Source organism: Poecilia reticulata, chromosome 11, assembly GCF_904066995.2.
Source record: "Poecilia reticulata chromosome 11, P_reticulata-male-v2, whole genome shotgun sequence".
In the NCBI taxonomy this organism is placed as follows: domain Eukaryota; kingdom Metazoa; phylum Chordata; class Actinopteri; order Cyprinodontiformes; family Poeciliidae; genus Poecilia; species Poecilia reticulata.
In genome coordinates this window covers 23608202-23624779 of record NC_088840.1, presented here as the reverse complement: position 1 = coordinate 23624779, position 16578 = coordinate 23608202, and the positions used below count along the sequence as shown (strand labels likewise).

At 44.8% G+C, this 16578-nt stretch overlaps 1 protein-coding gene and 2 long non-coding RNA genes across 3 annotated transcripts in view; all 3 read left to right on the top strand.

The window, feature by feature from the left end:
* The first annotated feature begins 298 nt into the window (after positions 1-298).
* On the top strand, positions 299-1240 carry LOC145553852 (uncharacterized). The gene is made up of 2 exons (XR_014089893.1): positions 299-1099; positions 1173-1240. It is a non-coding gene; the product is annotated as an uncharacterized LOC145553852 (long non-coding RNA).
* A 3962-nt stretch (positions 1241-5202) lies between these two features.
* LOC145553851 (uncharacterized) lies at positions 5203-6573 on the top strand. The gene is made up of 2 exons (XR_014089892.1): positions 5203-6432; positions 6506-6573. It is a non-coding gene; the product is annotated as an uncharacterized LOC145553851 (long non-coding RNA).
* A 7009-nt stretch (positions 6574-13582) lies between these two features.
* LOC103472527 (glutamate receptor ionotropic, kainate 5-like) overlaps positions 13583-16578 on the top strand; it is a 201173-nt gene continuing 198177 nt past the window's right edge. The window contains exon 1 of the mRNA XM_081612224.1: positions 13583-14256. The gene's annotated coding sequence lies outside the window, so the exon portion shown is untranslated. The remainder of the gene's footprint in view (positions 14257-16578) is intronic.

The window sequence follows — 16578 nt, the reverse complement described above, 5'->3', positions numbered from 1 at the left end:
CTGACATATCGCGCAACTGAGAGTCCGGTGGATATCGGAGATGATATGTGGAAATGTTTATTATTAAATCTAAAGGTCATTATTATGCTTATTCAGTTAAAAATGTTAACTATGAAAAAACATATTCACCTCCAAATCATAGTGCAGCAAATAGAGCGACTGCTCCGTTTTTTATCCACCGCCTTTTCTTTTTGTTATGTCTTTTATCTCTTAAAATGACTCCACAAACTATCACTGTTGCTTCTACATCATCATCCGTGTTTGGTTATTCTAAATTCCCGTATGCTATGTTGGTGTCAGGATCCGTGTTTCCCCAGTTATGTTTTTTGTTTGTCAGTCTTGTTTGTCTTCCATCCTGGTTGGAACCGGCACTACGCCTGGTGTCCACCAGAGGGCACCACCTCTCCACCCCTGAGAAGCCGCCTGGGTCAACCCGTACACACACCTGCAGCTTGTTGAGGAGGCGTGTGACGGTGGATATAAGCAGCGGCTCCACTTCATCTCACCGCCTGAGTGTTTGCTCGCATTGGTAACACTACGTTCCAGAACTAGGCCCTCTGAGTATTGTCTGAATCTAACCTCTGTTGTTTCCTCGTCAGATTCTCCCGCCGCCTCCTCGTTACTCTGGTTCGTTCCATCACTGCTGGCTTCTGAGTGAGTGTGCCTTTCCCTCCGTGGATCATCCCCCTCTGTGTCCTCCCTCGACGCTACCGGTATTACCGGCCTAGACGCCACCCCTCGTGAGATCCTCCCGTCTGTGTCCTCCCTCGACGAAGCCGGTGTTACCGGCTGTCGCCAACCCCGAGTGTGTGTGCGTACTACTCCCTGTTGTCGATCCGTCTCCGGTGGATTCCCCTTCGGGACGCCACGGGTCAGGAGACCCGCGCCCGAACCCTCCCGGAGAACAACCTCTGACAGACCTAGCTCCAGGCTGTCACCTCAGGTGAAGTCACCTGACCGTTCCAGGATTACTCGCCGTTCCCGGAGAACAACCTCCGACAGACCTAGCTCCAGGCTGTCGCCTCAGGTGAAGTCACCTGACCGTTCCAGGATTACTTACCGTTCTCACTCCACTACATCTACTTCATCCTCCTTCCAAGTAAGCCCTCCTCAGTCGTTATCATTCTACTCATCACCGTTCTCTGTCTAACCCTGTGCTCCCCTGTTGACAGTCAGACGACCCGGTCCGCAGTTCCAGAACTCACCTCCTTCCCTTTCAATAAAATCATTGTAAACTTTACTGCCTGTCTGGTTGTGTTCTCGCATGTGGGTTCGTAACTTACCTCCCATCATGACAGAACACTCAGGCCAAATCACGACCTCCGCGGACGCTATCAGACGGGCTTTATCTGATCAACAAGCACTAATTCAGTCCCACGACGCAGCTCTGAGAGAGCTGGGAAACCACCAAGCCGAAACTAACCGACGATTAACTGAACTTTCTACCTTCCTACAGAATTCAACTCAACAGGTTTCAGATCACCACTCCACGTCCTCGTCGGTCCCTCCAGCAACTCCGGATCCACCTCCCCACTCCAGGTTTTCAGATATCCGCCCAGCTACTCCCGAAAGATTTTCTGGTGATGTAAACAAGGTTCGGGGATTCATTCTACAATGTACAATTGTGTTTAACCATTCGCCACAAAGTTTTCCTCACGACAGCTCCAAGATTTCATTTCTTTTGTCCCTGTTTTCTGGCCGAGCCTTAGAGTGGGCTGAAGCCCGATTTTCCGAGGCAGCTAACTATGGATGTACCTACCCTGAGTTTCTGGCAGAATTTAAGCAGGTTTTCTGCCAGGAAACCGAACGAACGGCCGCCTCTAGAGAACTACATGGCTTCAAACAAGGTAGGAGAAGCGTCTCAGACTTCGCCATAGATTTTCGAATTAGAGCGGCCGCTTCAGGCTGGAATGCCACCGCACTCAAAAGTGCCTTCTTCCACGGTTTAAATGAGCACATAAAGGACGAGCTAGCCACGCTAGATGAACCTCAGTCATTGACCGATTTCATTAACCTAGCCATAAGGTTAGATAATCGTATCCGTGCCAGGGTACGGGAACGAGGCCGACAGGTTTCACCCCCCCGAGTCTCCAGAGCCGGAAGCCGCTCAAACCCCCAGCAGTTGCTACCTCCTTCTCCTCCCGCTCATGAGCCAGAACCCATGCAACTGGGAAACACCCGACTTACACCCGAGGAGCGCCAGAGAAGGATACGCTCTAAGCTATGCATTTACTGCGGGGAACCAAATCACATGATAGCTAACTGTCCTCTCCGTTTAAACTCACAGGTCCGGCAGTAAGTGCGGGGAAGCTGCCGGAACCAACCCTGACCAGACCCCGCCTAATCATACCAGTCACTCTCTTCTCTCACCAGGACTCGCTGCCCGCATCGGCCCTCATCGACTCTGGGTGCGAACAGAACTTGATCAGTTCTGATTTAGTGCGTCAGTTCTCCATCGAGATGGAACAATTACCAGCCCCTCTACGAGTCTCATCTTTGGACGGAAAGAACTTACCCCAAGTCACCCACAGAACCAAACCTCTCCGTCTTCTCATATCCGGTAACCACACCGAAGAAATAATGTTCTTTGTTTTCCCCACATCCAGCTCACCCATTGTCTTGGGTTTCAACTGGCTATATACTCACAACCCCCACATCGACTGGGTGGAGGGAAGAATTGTCTCCTGGTCCACCAAGTGCCACTCCACGTGCCTCCGTTCCGCCATTCCAGTTAAGGGCCCGAGCCCTACCCCGGCGGAGGGGGATTCCCCAGATGTTTCCGGGGTTCCCAGTGAGTACCAAGATTTGAAAATGGTTTTCAGTAAGGACAAGGCTCTTTCCTTGCCACCCCACAGGCCCTACGACTGCGCCATCGACCTCCTGCCCGGGGCCCCTCTACCGAACAGTAGGCTCTATAACATCTCCAGAGCAGAGCGACAGACCATGGAGGACTACATCAACCAGTCCCTGGCCGCAGGCATCATACGCGCCTCGTCCTCCCCGCTGGGAGCGGGCTTCTTCTTTGTGGGGAAAAAGGACGGATCCCTAAGACCATGTATTGATTACAGAGGGCTAAACCAGATCACCATTAAAAATAAGTATCCGCTACCGCTTCTCTCCTCAGCCTTCGAGCCAGTTCAGGGAGCTACCATCTTCTCTAAGCTTGACCTCAGGAACGCTTATCATCTGCTCAGGATTAGAGAAGGGGACGAGTGGAAGACCGCATTTAAGACACCTATGGGCCACTACGAGTACCTCGTTATGCCCTTTGGGTTATCCAACGCGCCATCTTTCTTCCAAGCCCTTGTTAATGATGTTCTCAGGGACTTCATTAACGTATTCGTGTTCGTCTACCTAGACGATATTTTGATCTATTCTAAGTCCCTCGTGGAGCACCAGAAGCACGTCCGCCTAGTACTACAAAGACTACTCGAGAATAAACTTTATGTCAAAGCAGAGAAATGTGAGTTCCATCTTCCATCAGTCACCTTCCTGGGTTATGTCCTCGAGAGCGGTCAGGTGAGGGCAGCAGAGGACAAAGTAAAAGCAGTTCTGGACTGGCCTCAGCCGGAGACTCGTAAACAGCTCCAACGCTTCCTTGGGTTCGCTAACTTCTATAGACGATTCATCCGCAACTACAGCCAGACCGCTTCCCCTCTGACAGCTCTCACCTCCACCAAAAGGGTTTTCTCCTGGACCCCACAGGCCGAGGCGGCCTTCGTGGAGCTAAAGTCTCGATTCGCCAGAGCCCCTGTTCTCATCCAGCCTGACCCCAGTAAGCAGTTTGTGGTCGAGGTAGACGCATCTGATACTGGGGTTGGGGCAGTCCTCTCTCAGACCACCAGTCAGGACCATAAACTGCACCCTTGTGCCTTCTTCTCACGTAGGCTTTCCCCCGCTGAGAGGAACTATAATGTGGGGGATCGGGAACTGCTCGCCATCAAGCTGGCGTTAGAGGAGTGGCGACACTGGCTTGAGGGAGCGGAACACCCCGTAATTATTTGGACTGACCACAAGAACCTTTCCTACCTCCAGACGGCCAAGAGGTCCAACCCGCGCCAGTCGCGCTGGTCCCTGTTTTTCTCACGTTTTAATCTTTCTATTTCCTATCGCCCAGGGTCCAAGAATGTAAAGCCTGACGCGCTGTCCCGAGTCTACTCCCCTGACGACTCGGAGGAGGTTCCTGCCTCGATCCTTCCTCCCGACTGCACCATAGGCGTGGTAACTTGGGAGATAGAGGACATTATCCGTCAGGCACAAGGTACAGAACCTCCTCCTGGAGCCTGCCCGCCAGGCAAATTGTATGTTCCCCCTGCAGTCCGTTCCCGCTTCCTTCACTGGATCCATGCCTCTAAGTTTTCGGCCCATCCCGGCATCAGCCGCACCATTGGGCTGATAAACCGCAGGTTCTGGTGGGAGTCCATTCACAAGGACGTCAAAGAATATGTGTCTGCCTGCGCCATCTGCGCAAGAAACAAATCTTCCAACCAACCTCCCGCGGGGTTGCTACAGCCTCTACCCATACCCAAACGCCCCTGGTCCCACATCGCCGTGGATTTCGTCACTGGACTTCCAAGTTCTAAAGGTATGACCACCATATTCACCATAATTGACCGATTCTCCAAAGCCTGCCATTTAATCCCCCTCAAAAAGCTACCCACTGCAGCCCAGACCGCTATACTGCTTTTCAAACATGTTTTCAAGCTCCATGGGATCCCACAGGAGATCCTGTCCGATCGTGGACCCCAGTTTGTCTCTCAGGTCTGGCGCCAGTTCTGCTCCGCGTTGGGGGCTAAAGCGGCCCTCAGTTCCGGTTACCATCCCCAGACTAATGGACAAACTGAGCGCATGAACCAGGAACTCGAGACCACCCTGCGATGCCTCACCTCCTCCAACCCCGACGACTGGGCCCAACACCTTCACTGGGTAGAGTACGCACACAACAGCCACATTTCCTCCGCCACAGGTCTCTCGCCTTTCGAGATAGTTCTAGGTTACCAACCACCACTCCTCCCCTCCGACGAAGACAACACCTCGGTCACCTCCGTCCAACACCACATCCGCAAAACCCACAAGATCTGGAAAGACACCATCACTGCCCTCAATAATACATCTGCCATTAACAAGAAACGAGCTGACCGACGACGCACTCCTGCCCCGACATACTCCGTGGGACAAAAGGTATGGTTGTCTACCCATGACATACCTCTCAAGTCCATGTCCAGAAAACTGTCCCCCAGGTTCATTGGCCCGTTCGAGATCCTGGCGCTGGTGGGACCCTCGGCGGTGCGGCTCCGCCTTCCTCCTTCCCTTCGTGTCCACCCTACCTTCCACGTGTCCCAAATCAAACCTTCCGTCTCCAGTGAGCTCTGCCCTCCGGCCGAGCCCCCTCCACCCACCCTTGACGGAGATGGTCAACCGATCTTCACTGTCCGCCGGCTCCTCGCCTCACGGCGACGTGGGCGCGGCTACCAATATCTGGTGGACTGGGAGGGTTACGGTCCTGAGGAACGGTCCTGGGTTCCCGGTTCCTTCATTGTCGACCGCACCCTCATAAGAGATTTTTGGGACTCTCAGCCCTCGTCCTCTGATCGGCCGCCAGGTGGCGTCCGTTGAGGGGGGGGTACTGTCAGGATCCGTGTTTCCCCAGTTATGTTTTTTGTTTGTCAGTCTTGTTTGTCTTCCATCCTGGTTGGAACCGGCACTACGCCTGGTGTCCACCAGAGGGCACCACCTCTCCACCCCTGAGAAGCCGCCTGGGTCAACCCGTACACACACCTGCAGCTTGTTGAGGAGGCGTGTGACGGTGGATATAAGCAGCGGCTCCACTTCATCTCACCGCCTGAGTGTTTGCTCGCATTGGTAACACTACGTTCCAGAACTAGGCCCTCTGAGTATTGTCTGAATCTAACCTCTGTTGTTTCCTCGTCAGATTCTCCCGCCGCCTCCTCGTTACTCTGGTTCGTTCCATCACTGCTGGCTTCTGAGTGAGTGTGCCTTTCCCTCCGTGGATCATCCCCCTCTGTGTCCTCCCTCGACGCTACCGGTATTACCGGCCTAGACGCCACCCCTCGTGAGATCCTCCCGTCTGTGTCCTCCCTCGACGAAGCCGGTGTTACCGGCTGTCGCCAACCCCGAGTGTGTGTGCGTACTACTCCCTGTTGTCGATCCGTCTCCGGTGGATTCCCCTTCGGGACGCCACGGGTCAGGAGACCCGCGCCCGAACCCTCCCGGAGAACAACCTCTGACAGACCTAGCTCCAGGCTGTCACCTCAGGTGAAGTCACCTGACCGTTCCAGGATTACTCGCCGTTCCCGGAGAACAACCTCCGACAGACCTAGCTCCAGGCTGTCGCCTCAGGTGAAGTCACCTGACCGTTCCAGGATTACTTACCGTTCTCACTCCACTACATCTACTTCATCCTCCTTCCAAGTAAGCCCTCCTCAGTCGTTATCATTCTACTCATCACCGTTCTCTGTCTAACCCTGTGCTCCCCTGTTGACAGTCAGACGACCCGGTCCGCAGTTCCAGAACTCACCTCCTTCCCTTTCAATAAAATCATTGTAAACTTTACTGCCTGTCTGGTTGTGTTCTCGCATGTGGGTTCGTAACTTACCTCCCATCATGACAGATGGGAGTTTTGTGGATTTTCTTCTGGAATGAACTGGAATCAGTGTGTGTGGTGTGTTACCTCTGCCGTGTGGCTGGAGACACGAACCGATCGAACCTGTTGGACTTTTATCAGCTCTGTGGTCACAGAGGTTTGGAGAGTCGGCCGACAATTCTTAAATCTTGCCGTCTAAACCAGACTTAAGACTCACAAGCTTTACTCATCTCCTCATGACCACTACCCAAACGCTCTCTGACTCTGGTCGCTATGGTAACGTTTACATATCCCGTCAAAATAAGATACAGATGCGCCACAAAAACGAACATTTTGCTTTCGTGAAAATTTTAACTCACGATAATGACTAACGGAACCCTGAGCTTGTTTCTCTGCAATGAGACGGTCCCATCTGGGAGTGATGAGAGACAATGACACCCGAAGTGTTGCTTATATCCACAGCCTGCTTGGTCTCTACTTGGCAAAGCAGCTTGAAGTTTCATTGCCTCATTAGCAGCCGGTCGCTGTGCAGAGCGGGTTTGCAATGTGGGACTCACCTACCGGTCCGGGATAAATCCATTCTCCTGTCTCTTCTCTAGGCCTTTTCCAATTAGCAAAGAAACTTTCCAAAGACATCTGATCTGTTTCTTACTCATTTTGCTGCTTGTGGGCTCAGTGTTGGCGCGCAAGTAACCGAGAGAATCCAGTTAAAGGATTTTCAAAATAAAAGATCCTCCACACTCAAATAAAACGGAAATATGTAATTATTTCTTGCGCGGCCCGGTGCCAATTGGTCCACGGACCGGTACCGGTCCACGGACCGAGGGTTGGGGACCACTGGTGTAAATGAAAGGGAAAACTCGTAATAGCTATAATTAAAATAGGGTGTCTTTATTAAATCCCTTAAGGTTTTGAGGAGCATGACTTTTACTGAGACTTTGTGTTTTTCAACCCATCTTGAAAAATAGTACAAAATGAGACCACATCAATTCTATTGTTATTTTGAAATAACACAAACAAATCTGCCACGAGAAGTTTAGAAGACAGAAAGGCACAATAACCTGGTTGCAATAGTGTGAATATTAGAGTTTGAACATGACAGAGATTTTAAGAGATCTGAGATGTTATTGTCAAGATATTTCATCACAGTGAGATCAATTTTGAGAATCTTTGGAAAGTAAAGTAAAGCAAATATAGCTGGATTCCAATACAGTCAATGGAAATAAGACATAATGCTTTCTGCTTTGGTTGTATTTGGTTTTATTGGGCTGGTATTTTTGTCACTACCAATCTTCTAAAAATGTGTTTACTCTGTATTTTGAAATCATTTGCTCCTTTTTATTCCTGTTCTTCTCTACCATTCAGTTTTTTTATTTTACTATTTAATTTCAGTATTTGGTTTTGTTAGATCATCCTGCCTCCTCTGAGTTAATTAGTAACTTTCCTCAGTTCCTGAGTTTCATTTATCACCCAGCTGCTCTGCATTCCCTCCGCTGGTTCTAATGTCACTCAATGACCTAAAGTCCAATGTGTTTCATTGTCTCCACTTAAGATTCTTCCCTGGTTCTTTCAGATTCTTTTGTGTTTCTCTTTTGCCTTCTCCTTGTTTGTTGTCTAAGTTTATAATTTACTAAATTATTAGTGTCATGGAGGATTCCTGCTGTCTGCACACTACGCAGAAATTGAATCACAAAGAGAGTGTGCGCACTTTTCAACCCATATTATTGCACCTTTTGTTCTTCGGTTAAACTGTGCAGGCTAAATGACACATGAAATTTTGAGGGAACGAACTATGATCAGCTTTTTTCCAACACAAAATCTCTGGTATAATAGCCAGAGTTTTGCGTACACCTTTGAGATCCACTGTGTCAAAGATATTTGGAAATAGAAATGTTATAGCACACATCCAAAGGATTGAAGAGAGCAGATGCCTCTGCAGCTTTGACCTGCACTGTTGACTCCAGGGGGTGGTGTGGGTGGCCAGAATTTACAAATTACACTTTGGCTATATTTTTACAGATTAAATCTTTTGGCATATAAAATAAATCAGTATGCTCTTCCACGATCCAAGCCTTCCCCTTTGGAACCTGTTAGGCATATATATATATATATATATATATATTTTTTTTTTTTTTTTTTTTTTAAAGTTATCCTTCTAGACTCAACCTAGCTGCAGTACCAGGGACCAAGCCTGTGAATAAATGTTGGCTCAATGCTCCTCACCAGTTTGTCCAGACTGTGATTTCTCAGCAGATTTTCACTGAAATAATTATGTGGAATGTTAGATTTGTATGTTGTGGTCATAGGAAAGTCGAAAAGAGGCATGTTGTTTTGAATTGGGTTCTTAGAACAATAATAGCTATGTTCTAAATTCATAATTCTACTAATTAAACACCAGTTTGTTTATATGGCACCGATTTAGAACAGATGTAATCTCAGGGTACTTAAGAAATTCATGAGCAGAAATACATAAATCAATCCGTTTATATAGACAAATTAAAATTTAACTACATACACACATCATAACTTATCCTAATTATAATGCTTGGGTATCCAGCTGGATCAAAAAAATGCTTTTATCAAGTTAGTGTCAGACTTTGCAGCAGTACCTTCACCTGAACAAGCATGGGGTAACAGTGGAAGTGGAAGGACACAATTTAGTGTGAGGCTCTATCTGCCATGACTGGGATTTGAGAAAACAGCTAAAAATACAATTTAATAATTTTTTTTAAAGAGTACATGCAGTTAAGAACAAAGTTCTTAGGCCTTGACAGATTTTCATTTTTGACAGGAAATGTAAATGGGTAAATAGGTATGTAGATAGTATTTACTCACACTGCAATCGGCCTAGACCATCAGTGCTATGATCTATGACTAATTAATCAATGCTAATTAATTAACTAGTATTAATTAGTTAGCATTAATTGATGCTAATTAATGCTGCAGCCACCACTTTCCTTGTTGTTATACTGAGCCACCAAATGTGGCATCGTCTGTCGGCCAAATTGAGAGTCAATATCCATAACCAAGTCCTCAAACCAAATCTTATTTCTTATACATTCATATTCACAGTGAAATGTGACATCACAGCATTGGTTTCAGTTCTCTATTGGCTTCAGTTTATTCTTATTTGTTCATTTTGCAGTCATATTTTCCCTGCATTACTTCTTTTCATATTTACTTGTTAGTTTAGTCAAATGTTAACTCAGATAAAGAGTTTCTTGTAAAGCATTTTGTGAATAAATAATTAAGGAGAGAAGTTGCTTGTGTTATTCAGTCTTTATTAGTGCTTGCTGCTTGATAACGCTCATGTGAATTCTGCTCTTCATCTGTTGTTGTATAATACAACACATCACCAGGCAGGCATGTTCTTTAAATAAACAGTAGGTCATAATTCTGTTTAATTATCCGTATTCAACTTTGCAGATATCCGGAAGAAAAGTTCACATGTCTCTGTTCACTCCAAACATTGAGTAGTTGACAAAGAACTACAGGTCTTTAGTCATTTGCAAATGAGTTTAAATGCTTAAACTCCTGATTATTAGCCTCGTTGGAAATTAGTTTACATGTATACAAAACGCTGAACAACAATGAATCAGCAAACACGGGAATGTCAAACCGAAACATTGTCTTCAGATGTTTTGCTCATAGAGGATTGTGTAGGTAGTGCTGTGTAGGGATGGTGTGTTCAGTACACTGTTGACCCAAGGGAGGCCTTTGTTTAGAAAAAAAGGTGCAGAACACAGCAGAGATAGATGAGGACAGAGCGAGATAATGCAGTGAGACAGATGCAGTGTAAGCACAGAAGGAGGGGTAAGGCAAGAAGAAAACAATGAGAGAAAAAGCAGTTGGGAAGGACTCTGGCTGGAACAATATACAGCTAACAAACAGAGGAAAACTCTGTTTAAAACCCACACATCTGTTATACAAAATGAAGAGCCTCTTTATTTCCGCTTGGCATGTTTTCCTCAAATTTGTCTGTTGAGTTTATGGGATCACTCCAAGTTGCACTCCTCACCTTTACCATCAGGATGGAGCAGAAAAAAGATTCCTAAAGCTTTAAATGATTTGCTTTAGATGATCTCTAAGCAACACAGACAAATATGAATATGTCTGTTATAAAATGGCTCCTTTTTATATCTAATGTTCTGCTGGCCAAAAAAAGTCCCCAACAAAAATAAAGGTCACACACTCTAATATTTTGTTGGATCACCTTTACAGCATGCATTCACTGGGGCATTGTTTCTATAAGCTTCTGCATTGTCAAAATAATTATTTCCGTCAAGTGTTGCATTAATTTTTCACCAATATTTGGTATTGATGATGGGAGCGTCCAACCTTCTCCAGGATAACTCAAAGGTTCTCAGAGGGGTCAAGGTCCAGTACAGGAGCGAAAATGTTGTCTCGTGCTCTATGAACTATTCTTTCACAATCTGAACCTGATGACTCCTCACAGTGTCGTCTTTGAATATGCCCCCAGCATCAGGGAAGAAAAAAATAATAATTTATGGAATAACTTTGTCATTCTTGCTTTTTTCTCACCACATTTCATCCTCAAAGACAATGCTTCCTGATTTTCTACTCATCTACTGCTCAATGGTATAATTGTTTTACCTTTGATTACTGAACATACTGAACATAAACATGTTTCATGGCTTCTTTGGCTTAGCCAGTGTTTCAACCAGAGGAAATCAATTAAAAATTTGCCTGTGTTCATTTTCTGTAAAAGAACAAATAACAAATATAGCTTGTCAATGAAACAAAGTGGTCCACAACTGAAACATGACATTGTTGTTTGTTTGACTACATTTTTAGATTACAGCCAACATTTAAAGTCACTCTAAATGCAACAACAACAAAAAAACAAAAAAACAAAAAACAAATTCAGCCTCAAATACATATGCTATGACTGGCTCAGGGTCATAACAAAATTGGTGGACCATACCACGGGTAACAGTGCACAAAAGGAACGTTTATTAAGGAAAATTAATAAAGTAAAGCAAACATATATATATATATATATATATATATATATATATATATATATATATATATATATATATTTGCTTTACACACACACACACACACACACACACACACACACACACACACACACGCACACACACACACACACACACACACACACACACACACACACACACACACACACACACACACATATGTTTGGTCTGGGTGTAGTGAGGGACTCAGACCTGAAACTTTAAAGACAAAAGACACAATTACAAAGTCATACTTCAATAACATGGAGGACATTTCCAGGATAAGAGGTTATAATGTTGCAGAAAAACCTAGAGAAACACATCCATGCACTTATTTTTAGTAGAATGGATTTCTGCAACAATGTCATCACAGGCCTGCTGACAAAGTTTAATCAGACACCAGGAGCTGATCCATATTGCTGCTGTTTGTATTCTGACTAAAACCAGGACGATAGAGCACTTCTCCCCAGGTCTAAGCTTCTTATACTCCCAGTAGCTCAGAGAATAGACTTTGAAATAATTCTGATAGTTTATAAATCCTCAAGTGACTTAGGACCAAAACACAGTAAAGACATGTCATTACAGCAGGTCTGTAACCAAGAATGGAGAAGCACCAACAAGCTTCCAGAAAACAGCAAAACAGTGAAAACATTGAGGTTTTTTTCAATCAAAGCTAAAACCCCAAGTGTTTAGAATTGGAACAATGATTAATATTTTTGATGTACATTTGATGATGATTTTGATTAAAGCATTTGACAAAATGCAATGTTTATAACTTGTTCCATAAATGGTTACAGTAATGTTTCTATCATGTGAAGCATTGCGTTGCTGATGAAATGTGCTATGCAAATAAACTTGACTGTGTGTGTGTGTGTGTGCGTGTGTGTGTGTGTGTGTGTATGTGTCGAAATGTGAAAATAAAGACAAACTCAAATGTGCCTGGTGAAGATGAGACGAGGCCCAGCAGCCGGACGGCAGGGTCAGGAGGTCACTGAAAGGAGGAAAGAGTCAACGTTATACTCTGCTTTGGTTCCACAGCACCACACCCTCCACAGAAAAGATGCAAAAAGAGCAGGCAGAGCCCAACACACATGGCCTAGGGCCGTAACATGTTCCACGCTCTTAACGTAAGTATAGCAAAGTTACCTGTGACACTTTCCAAATCATATTCACTTGTTCTTTAAGATTCACGTAGGTTAAACTGCATCTCTTTCATTTTATGTAAAATAAATATAACCATTTGCATTGTGAAAATGCAGCGTCTTTCACTACTGCCGCCCAGTGGTCTGTTTGTTCCTTCCTGTTGTCACCTTCAAGAGAAACTTTGATGCGCTCATTTGGCTTTAGGTTGTCTGAAAAATCCTGTAGTGTAGATCCAGCTGTTGCCACAGGTGTTAAGTCTGGTGTGAACAACTAGTCTTTTCAAAATCTGTGATAACTGTCAAAGTAGTGAAGTGTGTAGTGAACTGAGTTACTCAAGTAAATACAGTTTATTGAAAACCAAAACAGAACCTCAGGGTACTGCAAATGTTAGATCAGTACAGTCTGAAGCTGTGGCCTTCAGGTGAATCTAAACTGTGGTTTGTGGATTTTCACGTTTCACTGGATTGCTCTGGATCAAAGCTAACTTAACTGTTCTGTTATAAATGTACTTTCTTTAGTACGTCAGCTCTTTTTTTACTTTCAAAATGTTTTGAGTTACAGCATGCAGTAAGTTGCTATTCATACAATTTACACTCTACAACATCAAGCATTTGACTGTGTGGAGCAAAAGGAATTGCATATTGTTGTTGTAATGGTTATTTATACTCTATATCCTGATTTCACATTTTTTGACTTACTGAAGGAAATCTGATGGTCCAAAACCATTTTCCACTTGTTAATGCAGTGTTGACTGTGAAAGAGAAGTCACAGGAGATGTGAGACTGAACTGTAGGAGGGGGCTGAGGAAGCATGGAAAGACATTGAGCAGCAGAGAGAGGAGAGGGAGGGATCTAAGCGCAGTCCAGCTTCTCTGCGCTGTGGAGCCCCAGTCAGTCCGACAGTGAAGGACACAGAAAGAGGAGAGATTGTGCAGCAGTGCAGCGCAGGAATAATTAACTGAATTAAAATGGCAAAGAAGCAGGAGAAAAGCATCACCCTCTCATCTGTCTGACTGAATAGTTGGATAAAGCTGACAAGGAGGTACAACAGGAATAACAAGGAGGAGGGGGAGGAGGTGCCAGAGGTCCGTTCATGCTTATTTCTCCTCTCGCACCGTCCGCCTGAGGAGCTTTGCTGCTGATGGTGTCACTGCGACAGCGCTCAGTGAGGGAGCTGTGTGAGCGCGCTGGTGTGTCTGTTTAAATATCAACAGCTGAGAGTTCATCTATCAGGTGGATGTGGAGTAAATCTGGGATTTGTGAGCTGGAAGAGTTTTGTTCAGGTGTCAGTTGAACATTCCTCATTTTCCCTCCTCTTCCCTTTTTTCCTTTGGTGCATTCGTCTGTACGAGAAGCTTTGCCTGTTTGATCAGGAACTGCTGCTGCGCTCTGCTTCCCCCTTTCCTACCTCGCTCTTCTTCAGCCCTCTGCCGGCTTTTTAGTTACTGTTCTGGGACTACAATTGGCGGTCTGGTTTGGTGGCTCCCCCACAGACAGAAAAAGCATATGGGTGAGTGTGTTAATGTGTGTGTTAATTGGATGGGTGGTGGGGGGGTGTGTTGGGGGAGATGGTACAGGGGTTTGCTCTTCTCCTGCTGTGTTCTTCTGATTTCACTCATTTTTTTCTCTCTTTAAATCACATTTTCATTACCTTTCTCTCTGTCACTGAGCTTGTAATTTGCTCATTCTTATTTATCAGTACACCACATTGCTTCTCCCCCAAAAAATATTCAACCTTCATTTTCAGACAAACTATCCATTAGACATGTTGTGCCCCTCATTACCAGTCTGTCACCTTTTTCGCTTTGTTTCTTTCTCCGCTTTGCACATTTCTCATCTTCATCTCTTTCCTTCCCCACAACTGTCAGTCAGCTGCACCATCAGGTTAAACATACAGATTTTCTTGCTTTTTTGTGCTCCACAACCATAAAGTCCTCCATACTCTGATGCCTGTAGCTAAGAGGCAAAGGGCTTGACATAAAATCAACAGTCGGAGGTTTATCCCAGATAATCCTTGCATCCATCTCTCCATCCATCATTGTCCAGCCTCCTTACCGTCTCCAAGACACACACTCAGAAACACGCCAACACCTCCGCAACTTTGGACAGAGACTTCTGACCCATCATCACCCCCTTCGCCTCTCAAATAAATACTTTGATAGACATGGATATTAATGTGTGTGTAGTCAGAAAAAACTTAAAACTCCGGAGAGATGAGGTAGACAGCATTTTCTTTTTCACAACCCATGATTCTATTGAAGTATTTCTTTGTCCTGCTATTAAAAAAATATTTCTTCATCATCGACCAGCCAGCCTAGCACTGCTACATGCCAAATAAAACACCACTTTCTGGCAAAGTCTGTCTTCTACAGTCACAATGTAAAAATAGAAGAAAGAAAAAGCAATAATTTGGTGTCAAAAGCTCTCAGGCTGATCACTGCTTGTAGTTTGCTGTATCCACAGGGTTCCCACTTACAAACTGAAAAATCTTGTAATATTCAAGACAAAAAGCTAATGTCATTGCTCTCAAAGGTCAGAAAAAAAACAGTATTCACACAGCAACAAGTTGGCCTCATGAAGAGAGCTGAAAATTAACTGTCAATCCCATTGCCCCCTGCTCAGATGCAGAAACAAGGGTGGAAGTTGACTCATTCACGTGATAAATTATTCAACGCATGAACAGAGCTCATATCCTTAAAACATCCCATGTGGTCCAATTTGCTGCCAAACTGTTTATTGTTTGGATGAGCAGGAAACAGATGCACTGACTGCTAATGATTCTGTTGTGAGCCAAAATAGTTTCCATCATATCTGATCGGTCAAACTGTTGAGTTAAAGTGAATTACCTGTATATGGCAGCTTCTGTAGCTGAGTCTAAAGATAGCCAAATAAGCTTTCTTTAAATATCGTTTTAATCTTTGATAGTAAAATGCAGTGACGTGAAACAGGTGCTGTGCAGAACTGGTGGTGGCATTGCAAATGTAGCTGCAGAAAAAAAACTGAAATGTTGTCAAAATCTGCACAAGAACTGGATGGTTTTCCCTTCTCATAATAAACCACTATTGTCATTTTTACAAAAAGATTTAAAAATAAAGAAAATACAGAAACATCAAACAACCTAAAATTGCTGCACAGCTGAATGCATTCTAGCCTTTCTCACATAAAACCATGTGAAACAGAAAAACAGTGCATAGATGTTTTTATATTGCCCTTTTATTTACCCAGCTAGTAATTACTGCTCTCAAATTCATTTTCTATTTTTTTGGTACTGTTTTCAAGAGCTTTCTTTTTATGGCTAAGCAAAGTCTCTGCCCTGGCTCTACTCAAACTCATCTCCATAGTTTAAATAAGTCTGCAAGAGAGAGGGAATAGTTCCACATAGATCTGTTTTTAATTGAATATAGAATTTGTACAATGTAGTGGTTTTGAGCTACATTTCCCTTCTATTTTAATGAAAAAAAAAATAGTCACCCTTAAACTACAAGTCACTACCTATATTCTATGTCTATGTTTCAACCCTCACCGATGATTGGAACATGTGACGAGAAGAAAAAAATCCCTGTTTCAGCCTTAATGATAAGGTGAGGATCTCCACCATCCTGAGGGAGTCTGGAATAGAGCCACTTCACATCAAAGGATGTCAACAGAGGGGATTTGGACAACTAATCTGGATACCTCCCTTTGGGGTTTTATGGGCATGTCTGACTGACTGGGAGTCCGAAATTGATCCACAACTCACTGGAGGGACGATAGACCTTCTGATTAATAAATGCTTTGGTATTCCCCAAAATGAGTGGAGGAGTGACACGGTGGAAAGGAATGTTTGCTCCTG